Consider the following 12,364-nt stretch of genomic DNA (forward strand, 5'->3'; position numbering starts at 1 on the left):
CTACAGACCTATTACCCCGGTGCCTTACCTCCTCAAAATTCTTGATCGAGCAGCCTATATCCAAATCCAGGATTACCCTGAAACCAACAACCTATTAGGGCTCAGACAATCCAGATTCGTCCTAGACACGGCACCGAGACAGCCTTAATTGATTTGAAAACCCAAATTGAGGTTCTTAAAGACAAGGGCAAGCAGGCACTCCTGTTCCTCCTTGATCTTTCAGCAGCTTTTGATTTGGTCGATCATCAAATCCTCTGCCACCACCTCAAGACTGCTGCCCACTTTTCGGACGCAGCCACATCTTGGATCAGCTCCTTCCTATCAAATAGAACTATGACAGTCTTCTCCTCTCTAGCCGCAGCTGACCCTGCCCATGTCCCGTGGGGAGTCCCACAAGGAACTTGTGTATCTCCCACTCTCTATAATGTGTTTACCAAACCACTTTTTGATATACTTGACTATCTGGGTGTCTCCTACACAAACTATGCGGATGACACCCAGATACTCATCCCTATCACTGGTGACTATGTAACCGATGCCAAAGCTCTCAATGCAGTCTACACTGTCATCCAGGCTTGGAAGGCACATCATGGGCTCTGCCTCAATGATGAAAAAACAGAGCTAGACATACTAGGCGCTCAACCCAAACTCATGAAACTCGACCCTAAATACACTTCCTTCACTATTGACGGGAATGATATCAAAGTCTACAACGTTACAAAAACTCTTGGAATATATCTAGGCTCCACCTTATCACTCAATCGACAAACCAACGCAGTTGTCTCTGCATCATCATATACTTGTAAATTGATTACAGCTTGTCGACCCAGATTCTCGCCAGAACCCTCATCATGTCTAAAATCGACTATTGCAACGCCCTCTACCTAGGAACTAGACAAAAAAACCTTGATAAACTCCAGGTCACGCAGAATAACGCCATAAGGGAAGCTCTCAACATACCCAGGCGCTCTCACATCTCCAACACCAGACGTAACCTACATTGGCTACCTATCACTCACCGCATATCCCTCAAAGCACTCAATCTCACCCACAAGGCACAGAACAATGCAGCCCCTGCCTACCTATCCTCGCGTTTCACTCAACATACAGCAATCAGACCCCTGAGATCTGCCCAGGCCCACACATTGACTATTCCTAGCTTCAAGCTACGAACAGCAGGGGGGTCGAGCTTCCCAGTCCTTGCTGCCACGCTTTGGAACACCCTACCCAATGCTCTTAGAAACGTTCCTTTCTTCCATTCCTTCAAAACTAGAACCATACGGTGGTTACATGAACAGGATGCCTCATCTGCTGCTCTATAATCCTTACTATTGTTTTCTCACCCATTCCAACTGTTCACTGTTTAGAGTGCATATACTGTATACTTAGACCTGCTGCCTTCCTCATTATGTAAATACTTGTAAATACTTGTAAATGTAATTGTACATTCGATCTATTTGCTGTAACCTCTAACTGCTTCTTAAACATGCGCCCAGATGCCCCGGGGCAAGGTGCGCACTACAAATAAAATAAATACAAAAAATACAAATACACTCCTAGATGTGCAGTTGTTTGCCTCACTCCTCTTGGAGAGGCTGGTAGGTTGGGTGTCAATCTCTGGTAGATTCGATTCTTACCAGTCTGATTCTGTGAAGGAGGTTGGCCCTAGCCTAAAAAAGTTCTACTACTAATCATACTAATGACTCACTGTATTATGGGAGAAGGGAGAACATATTTTACTTTTATCGACTTTGAACAAGCATTTGACTCGCTGAATAGAGACTTCCTCTAGGTGAAATTGACAAGATGGGGTTGTCCAGTGTGAACGGTCCATGTTATTAAGGCCTTGTACATCGACATCTCTTTAGAGGTAAAATTGGACAATAGAGGTAATTTATCACAACCCATATTGACCAAGAGAGGCCTAAAACAAGGTTTCCCACTCGCTCCTGCCCTTTTCAATGTATTTATATCCGACGTTGCTGACATTTTAGGAGAGCCTAGATCATTCCCTCTGAGTTTGGGAGGTAGGCCTTTTGGGCATCTGCTTTTCGCAGATGATCTGGTCCTTATAGGTCAGATGCCTATTGGGCTAGATAGGCAATTAAATGCCCTTGAGCTGTATGTAGCAACCAACAAACAATAAATGTTTCAAAAACGAAAGTCCCAGTAGCTCAGTCAGCTGTGGGAAGGAGAGCTTAGCTTATGACGAGGAGCCTGAACCATGAACAAAACACCAGAGTCAAGTCTTTTACCTGCTGCTAATAATGCTAATAAACATTAGCCAGAACGATGCAGCTAGGGTCGCACAATTGAGGACAAAAGTTAAAAATCTGGCCTCCCAGGCCACAATTCTACTGAGAGATTTTGTTTGTTTTCGCTAACCCCCATGGTGGCCTTTTATTTGATGAATCGTGGCCATTTTGACTTATGGTGTAGAGACCTTTCTTTCTACCCCACTCTCAATTTGGCCTGTATTAGAGGGTCTCTTTTGGAGGAGAGTTATGCAACTTCCTAGGGGAACCCTGATGCAAATATTGAGATGTGACCTGGGCCTCATCTCATTATATGCGATGGCCATGTGGAAGTCCCTCTCGCTATATTGAAAGTGTATCTTAAAATCCCCTCTAAGGGGCTTTTGTTTGGTGAAGGGAGCTTTGACAGGTCAGAGCAAACCAATTTTTGAGGAATGCTGGGGGGCCTGTTGTGCTGTAATAGCAGATCTCGAACAACTGAAGAAATACTGATTACTAATCCGACTGTAGTGAAACTTAAACTGTGGAGAAAAGACTGAGTAGAAACAGTGGATAAGAGAGCGAAATTCAAACTGTGCCAAAATTGCTCAGTTGAGTGCTGCCCATATAGCACCTTGCTGACGTACCTTTTGAAGCTCCCTTGCAGCTTCTAGATCACAATTCATGCGTTCTCACATTGAGATGTACCCCACAAAGGAGATTATGATTGCTAGGAAGCAATGGAAGGGAACTAACTAGCGCTGTAGGTTCTGTGATTATCCTGAATCACGAGAAACATATTACCATTTGCTATTGTCATATACTGGTTTAATTGGAAAAGGACATTTTTTCTGGGAAGGTTCTTTGATGAAATGGAAATGCTCACAGTAAATGACTGGTGGTTACTATTTATGGGGGGGGGGCAATACAGTATTGATGATACTGGCCTTGATCAGATTTGATGACTTACTGGGAGGGTCAGACAGGGAGGGACGCCAGAAGGTCCATTGGGTATAAAAAGCATAAAATTACTCAATAACATGTAGTCAATATACTCTAAAGAAAATCAAACAAGGAGTTGGATGCTGTACTTGTAGGCTAGGACAATTTATGTGGGTTTTGCTGATTGGAAGGTAGAGGTTTGTAGAATATGAATTTTAATATACAAATTGTCTATTTATAATGAAAATCATGTTCTATGTTTTATGTGTTATGTATGAATCATGTTTTAACCGTTGTACATGGGTGAAAGGTTTAATTTGTGCATTAGATAACACCAGTACAGGTAATACACATTCTATACACACATCTGTGTGATTAATTATTGCTTGGTTTCCGGTGGATGTTGTGAACATAAAAAGGATATGAACGTGTTTAAGGAGATATTTGTTAGCCTTTTATCCTAGAGGTTCCATGTTGCTTAATTTAGAAATTTGGGTTGCTTGGATGTTCAGCAATTCGCATAACCATAACGTGGTGATTGTTAAAAAAAGACTAAAGGCTATCTCATACACAAAACACCAGCAATCATCAACCAGCAATCATCAACATTTAGTGACTCAGAAAGACAATTTATTTGACCATATTGTATGGAATATTAATGCCTATAGTAATATCTTTTCAGTAGACAGACAATGTAAGGCTTTTTCGATCAACCCATCGAACAATGTGGGCCTATATGAAAAGGCTTTTTATACAGCTACACGCAAATGCTTGAGCTCTTATCACAAGGGCAAATATTAATATTGACTTAGTGCCAACAGTGGAATATGTTTTTCTTTTGCTTTTTTCTCTCATATTGCTTTGCTCCACCCCTTTCAGCAGGTGTATCTTCCTCGTTATGTGGGTTTGTCTTCCTGTGTACACATTCAAGAAAGGATATGATGGAAGTTGGGGGGATAGGAAGGGGTGGGAGGAAAAAGGAAGCACACAGTCAGTAAGGTGAGGAAAGAGAATAAAGGAGATTATTTTAACCAAGTCAGTGCTCCTGCTTTCATTTGTCTACTCTTGCATTTCTCTCACACAAGAACACTACATCTGGAAATGAGGGAAGGAGCCTTATTCTGCTGCCCACTTATTTTTCCTGATGACACAGGCATCAGCGGTTCATATTTGGAGCAGTGCTTTCTAAATTCCTCTGACCTCTAGTGCCTGTTGCTGGTGCTCAGCCAGATTGTTCATCTGCCCAGACACCATTGTGCAGAGCTGCTTCAGGTGCTTGCCTAGAATGGGCTTCTGTTGATATTTCATCAATGGCAATCATCCAGAACCCTAACATTTAATCATGTGCCGCATCTGCATGCTTCACACTCAGACCCAAACTTGTATGGCTCTCGGTCCTCTGGGGACATGTTTTCCTATTTACCTCATTGAATGATGAGGAAATTACAAAGACTACTTGTGATGTTTCCTCTGTTAAGTCAATGCCTTGGATATTCATTTGAACACTTTAACAATATTTAATAACATGTGCCTTCCTATTTATCTACAGCAGGAGAACTGTCATTCACTGCTGTGTTTGAGTGCACTGTTCTCTCACTTAATTAGTCAAGTGAGCTGTAATGTCAATGTCTTCTGGTGACAAATAATCTATGTCTAACAATTCTTCCTCAGTAATGGCTTTAAAAAATACCCTATTATTAACAGAATATAATTGCAATTGCTATAATATTACGCATAACTGATTCAAGCAACCTCACCCGAAGTGGATGAGGTGATGCACACACATGCTAGAGAAAAAATGAAATGAAGAAATGGGAGGTGAATACAACCACCATCTTACCTGAAGTAATGAGCCGACATGAGCCCTAACGGTAGAGCAGACTGCTATAATTATTGGCTCATCATCCACAATTGACAGGGTAATTCATAGAATTTCGCAGAAAAGTGTCGCAAGCGGCTGGCGCAGAGTGTCCGCGTGCGATTGACTGTGCCAGGCACGTGCGATAAAACCGATTTCCGCGCACAGCGTATTCATGGATTTCATGCTCCCAAACCAGCCGTGGCGCAGAGTATCGCAGCGACCCTGCAGCAGCGCCAGTAACGCCCCCAAGAACGCCCTCGCGCAAGGAAAAGCCAGCAAAATCGCTAAATCATCGCAAAGGGCTGCGCTAACCCTGGACCAGTTTACAGGGCAGCCAAACAAGGAACGCAAAGCGGGTAACGTGCATATCAGGGGTACACGTGAAGTCATACACGCGATTAGCCAGGGTAAGTGTATTACAGGGGTACACGTGAAGTCATACACGCGATTAGCCAGGGTACGTGTATTACAGGGGTACGCGGGAAGTTTAACACGCGATTGGCCAGGGTACGTGTATTACAGGGGTACGCGGGAAGTTTAACACGCGATTGGCCAGGGTACGTGTATTACAGGGGTACGCGGGAAGTTCAACACGCGATTAGCCAGGGTAAGTGTATTACAGGGGTACACGTGAAGTTATACACGCGATTAGCCAGGGTACGTGTATTACAGGGGTGCGCGGGAAGTTTAACACGCGATTGGCCAGGGTACGTGTATTACAGGGGTACGCGGGAAGTTTAACACGCGATTGGCCAGGGTACGTGTATCAAAGGGGTACGCGGGAAGTTTAACACGCGATTAGCCAGTGTAAGTGTATTACAGGGGTACACGTGAAGTCATACACGCGATTAGCCAGGGTACGTGTATTACAGGGGTACGCGGGAAGTTTAACACGCGATTGGCCAGGGTACGCGTATTACAGGGGTACGCGGGAAGTTTAACACGCGATTAGCCAGGGTAAGTGTATTACAGGGGTACGCGGGAAGTTTAACACGCGATTAGCCAGGGTACGTGTATTACAGGGGTACGCAGGAAGTTTAACACGCGATTGGCCAGGGTACGTGTATTACAGGGGTACGCGGGAAGTTTAACACGCGATTGGCCAGGGTACGTGTATTACAGGGGTACGCGGGAAGTTATACACGCGATTAGCCAGGGTACGTATATTACAGGGGTACGCGGGAAGTTTAACACGCGATTAGCCAGGGTACGTGTATTACAGGGGTACGCGGGAAGTTTAACACGCGATTGGCCAGGGTACGTGTATCACAGGGGTACGCGGGAAGTTTAACACGCGATTAGCCAGGGTAAGTGTATTACAGGGGTACGCGGGAAGTTCAACACGCGATTGGCCAGGGTACGTGTATTACAGGGGTACGCGGGAAGTTTAACACGCGATTGGCCAGGGTACGTGTATTACAGGGGTACGCGGGAAGTTTAACACGCGATTGGCCAGGGTACGTGTATCAAAGGGGTACGCGGGAAGTTTAACACGCGATTAGCCAGTGTAAGTGTATTACAGGGGTACACGTGAAGTCATACACGCGATTAGCCAGGGTACGTGTATTACAGGGGTACGCAGGAAGTTTAACACGCGATTGGCCAGGGTACGTGTATTACAGGGGTACGCGGGAAGTTTAACACGCGATTAGCCAGGGTAAGTGTATTACAGGGGTACGCGGGAAGTTTAACACGCGATTGGCCAGGGTACGTGTATTACAGGGGTACGTGGGAAGTTTAACACGCGACTGGCCAGGGTACGTGTATTACAGGGGTACGCGGGAAGTTATACACGCGATTAGCCAGGGTACGTATATTACAGGGGTACGCGGGAAGTTTAACACGCGATTAGCCAGGGTACGTGTATTACAGGGGTACGCGGGAAGTTTAACACGCGATTGGCCAGGGTACGTGTATCACAGGGGTACGCGGGAAGTTTAACACGCGATTAGCCAGGGTAAGTGTATTACAAGGGTACGCGGGAAGTTCAACACGCGATTGGCCAGGGTACGTGTATTACAGGGGTATGCGGGAAGTTTCACATGCGATTTGGCCAGGTACGTGTATTACAGGGGTGCGTGGGAATTATCACACGCGATTTGGCTTGGTACGTGTATTACAGGGGTGTGCGGGAATTATCACACGCAATTAGGCTGGGTGGGTCCTCACAGGTGTTCCCTGTACACCCTCCACAGCCCCTGCAGGCAGCCCACAAAACAGGGGACTACCCTGCACACCTGCTCATGTCCCCCTGCACCCCCACCCCCCAGCAGTGCAGGGGCACCCTCCACCAGGCCCCCACTCATGTCTCCCACCACCCCCACCCCCCAGCCACCAGGGGCACCCTCCACCAGGCCCCCACTCATGTCCCCTATCACCCCCACCCCCCCGCCACCAGGGGCACCCTCCACCAGGCCCCCACATATGTCACCCACCACCCACACCCCCCAGCAGTGCAGGGGCACCCTCCACCAGGCCCCCACTCATGTCTCCCACCACCCCCACCCCCCAGCCACCAGGGGCACCCTCCACCAGGCCCCCACTCATGTCTCCCACCACCCCCACCCCCCAGCAGTGCAGGGGCACCCTCCACCAGGCCCCCACTCATGTCTCCCACCACCCCCACCCCCCAGCCACCAGGGTCACCCTCCACCAGGCCCCCACTCATGTCTCCCACCACCCCCACCCCCCAGCAGTGCAGGGGCACCCTCCACCAGGCCCCCACTCATGTCTCCCACCACCCCCACCCCCCAGCCACCAGGGGCACCCTCCACCAGGCCCCCACTCATGTCCCCTATCACCCCCACCCCCCCGCCACCAGGGGCACCCTCCACCAGGCCCCCACATATGTCTCCCACCACCCACACCCCCCAGCAGTGCAGGGGCACCCTCCACCAGGCCCCCACTCATGTCTCCCACCACCCCCACCCCCCAGCCACCAGGGGCACCCTCCACCAGGCCCCCACTCATGTCTCCCACCACCCCCACCCCCCAGCAGTGCAGGGGCACCCTCCACCAGGCCCCCACTCATGTCTCCCACCACCCCCACCCCCCAGCCACCAGGGTCACCCTCCACCAGGCCCCCACTCATGTCTCCCACCACCCCCACCCCCCAGCAGTGCAGGGGCACCCTCCACCAGGCCCCCACTCATGTCTCCCACCACCCCCACCCCCCAGCAGTGCAGGGGCACCCTCCACCAGGCCCCCACTCATGTCTCCCACCACCCCCACCCCCCAGCCACCAGGGTCACCCTCCACCAGGCCCCCACTCATGTCTCCCACCACCCCCACCCCCCAGCAGTGCAGGGGCAGCCTCCACCAGGCCCCCACTCATGTCTCCCACCACCCCCACCCCCCAGCAGTGCAGGGGCAGCCTCCACCAGGCCCCCACTCATGTCCCCTATCACCCCCACCCCCCCGCCACCAGGGGCACCCTCCACCAGGCCCCCACATATGTCTCCCACCACCCCCACCCCCCAGCAGTGCAGGGGCAGCCTCCACCAGGCCCCCACTCATGTCCCCTATCACCCCCACCCCCCCGCCACCAGGGGCACCCTCCACCAGGCCCCCACATATGTCTCCCACCACCCACACCCCCCAGCAGTGCAGGGGCACCCTCCACCAGGCCCCCACTCATGTCTCCCACCACCCCCACCCCCCAGCCACCAGGGGCACCCTCCACCAGGCCCCCACTCATGTCTCCCACAACCCCCACCCCCCAGCAGTGCAGGGGCACCCTCCACCAGGCCCCCACTCATGTCTCCCACCACCCCCACCCCCCAGCCACCAGGGGCACCCTCCACCAGGCCCCCACTCATGTCTCCCACCACCCCCACCCCCCAGCAGTGCAGGGGCAGCCTCCACCAGGCCCCCACTCATGTCTCCCACCACCCCCACCCCCCAGCAGTGCAGGGGCAGCCTCCACCAGGCCCCCACTCATGTCCCCTATCACCCCCACCCCCCCGCCACCAGGGGCACCCTCCACCAGGCCCCCACTCATGTCTCCCACCACCCCCACCCCCCAGCAGTGCAGGGGCAGCCTCCACCAGGCCCCCACTCATGTCCCCTATCACCCCCACCCCCCCGCCACCAGGGGCACCCTCCACCAGGCCCCCACATATGTCTCCCACCACCCACACCCCCCAGCAGTGCAGGGGCAGCCTCCACCAGGCCCCCACTCATGTCCCCTATCACCCCCACCCCCCCGCCACCAGGGGCACCCTCCACCAGGCCCCCACATATGTCTCCCACCACCCCCACCCCCCAGCAGTGCAGGGGCACCCTCCACCAGGCCCCCACTCATGTCTCCCACCACCCCCACCCCCCTGCCACCATGTGCAGCCCCCACCAGGTCCTCACAATGTGCGTATTGGTCAGCCTCCACAGCCAAAAAGCCCTACCAAGTAACCCATTCACCCACATGGAAATGGAAATCACATGTTACACCCCCAATGTTCATGAAGCAAATGAACCCATGTCCGTCACACACATATTTTCCAATTGAATGGGAAAACACACAACATGACATGCATGAAACCAATGAGATGAAACCACACACTGAACAATGTAAAAAAAAATGTATTAGAAAAAAATACGAATGCTAAAGAAAGAAAACTAACTACAATGTAAATGTGAAAAAAGAAGCTGCATGTCCGCATAAAAACACAAAACTAGAAAATCTAATCCAAAAAATGTTGTCCAAAGTGAAATGTCAAAACTCTCCGTGCAACAAAGAACTATGTACAAAAATAACAAGGGTCCATCATCACAACAGAACTAAGGAAACCTCCTAAAAAACCTACCTAAATATCAACTATATACAAAAAGTGGAGCAGTGTCCGTCGACTCCAAATCATAAGAAAAAACAAAGGAAACCTAAAACTAAAGAACTATATACAAAGGCGGCGGGCAAGTCCAGCGGCTCACTCTGTGGTGTTCCGGGCCAGGGCATCATCGAACTCCTGTTCGATGTCCCGGAGGCGGTCCAGTTCCATGGCCCCGAGGGTCCGCAGGGACGACGCCGTGTCCTCCTCCAACCCCCTGCGGATTGCCTCGAGGCACTCGGCCCGCCTCAGGGCCCTCCGCATGGAGTTCTCCGCCCTGACCATTGTGAGCCGCGCCTCTTCCGCCCGCCGCCGCTCCGCACCTATGGCGTGGCCCAACCGCTGCCACACGGAAGACACTCTCTGTCCTGGGTCCTCCTGCCCTCCGGCCGATGCCTGCCCCTCCGATGTCGAAGGCCCCGAGCCTTCATGGCTCCCACCATCTTGCTGCTGCTGCTGCTCTGCCTCTGCCCGTGCACTGCCTCCTGCTGCCTGCACATCCTCCGCCGGCTGGGGTGCAGTTGTTGATGTGGCCACCCCTGCTGGACGTCCGACTCCCGACTGTGGCAGAGATGCCTCCTCCACCAGCCTGGCCGCACTGTCAGAGGCAGCTCCACAGGGCACCCAGGTGACTGATGGGTGGGAAGATGGCACAGAGGACGACTGGCGCGTAGGGGGTCCAGTTGAGGAGGGGGTCGGAACAAGCCCCATCAGACGGAGGAATCCGGTCTGGGTGACCTGTCCCAGCAGGCTGACGTGGTCAACGAGCCATTCGAGATGACGTGCAGTCTCTCCATGAAAAGACTGCAGGTCACCTCGCATGGCCCATTGACGCAACGCCACACCAGCCAGGACAGGCTCAACCCGGACCTGGATAGCCACGTCCGCAGGCAGAGGAAGGCCAGTTGACGTCAGCTCATCCCCTGCCTGAAAACGGGTCTGGACGTAGGCATCCCTGCTGGTGCAAGATGATGCAGGGACAGGATCGGGGACAGGATTGCACACAGGCACCTCCGCGGCCGCCTGTGCTGCCTCCTGTCCCTGGTCCTGGACTGCACCACTAGCACCAGTGGGATCCCCACCTCCAGACCCCGTCTCTGGTGCTTGCACGGCCTCCTCCTCCACCAGACCCCCCACCAACCTGGATGACTCTGTGCCATCTTCCCCTGTTGGGCCCTGTGGGGTCCCAGCTGCCCCTTCTGCTGCCGAGGAGTCCAACTGCAACCTCCGCCTCTTGGACCTCCCCCCGGCAGCTGCGGCCTGGGACGCGGCACCGGACTCCTCACTCCCCGACGAGATGACAACACGGGAGGGGAGCCGGGCCTTGCGTCTCCGGCTGACGGTCGGATCCCCGCCGCTGTGCTCCACAGCACCTTCTCCGCCCTCTTCATCAGTTGACGCTGCAGACAGGGAGAAACAAAACACAGGCATCAGGGCACTGTACAATGGACACATACACGCATGACAGTTGCACATGAGTGGCATTGGCAAACCTCAGACATGTCATCACAATCCCCAACACACATGTCATTGCAACTGGCACACATGAGCCATACCACAGCCATATCGCAACTGCCACCACCATCCCCACACATACAACAGCATCAGCAGCCAAAGGGGAGCCATACATCACATGCAACACAGGAAGTGCACCACACATGTACACACACCACCACACTTGCATGCATGTCTACACCTCTGCCAAGTGTCGCACTGTTCAGACGGGCATCCATGTCACATCTGCCAATCAGGCTTCCACATACCGCTGTCACATGCATCCATGTAGCATCACTGTTGCACCTTTGACAAATACACACACATGCACATGTACACAGTGCTCATACATGCAGCCGAAAACAACATACATGCCTGACATCACGGACATGTCTACTTACATATACATTCATCCAAACATGTGTGCACGCACAACTGCATTTGCCATGCAAGCCCACACACACAAGCACCATCCATGTCTCACACATTACAGCCCTCGCATGTGTCAGCCCCACGGCCCTGTACACCCCCACCCATACTCCACCCCATACAAACAGATGTGCAACTGGCACAATGGGGAATGATCACCACACGCCCTGCTCACAACCAGGATGCATGTACACTCACCGCTCGACTCCAGACGGCTCTGCTTCTCTAGGACCTGGACGTGGAGCGCTGGGGATATGCGTTCCAGGACCCCCATCTGTTCTTCCGACAAGTGGCCCCGGCGCCCCTTGGCATCCGCTGCCTTCAAGAGGCGCCGGGCCTTGTTCAGGGTCCTGGACCTGAAGTCCTCCCAGCGCTTCCTGACATGTTGTAAGTCCCGGACTGCCACCCCCTCCGCGTTGATGGCAGTCACGATGTCTGTCCAGATCCGAGTCCGTCCTTCCTTGTCGGCGCGGGAACTTCCAAAGAGGGCATCATACTGCCCCAGGACTTGCTCCACCAGGACACCAACTTCGGTGGCACTGAAGCTGGGGCCCCTCTGCCTCTCTGGCCGGGGGTTGTCA

This window comes from Ambystoma mexicanum, chromosome 1q (assembly GCF_040938575.1).
Source record: "Ambystoma mexicanum isolate Mex_15411 chromosome 1q, UKY_AmexF1_1, whole genome shotgun sequence".
Classification (NCBI taxonomy): Eukaryota; Metazoa; Chordata; class Amphibia; order Caudata; family Ambystomatidae; genus Ambystoma; species Ambystoma mexicanum.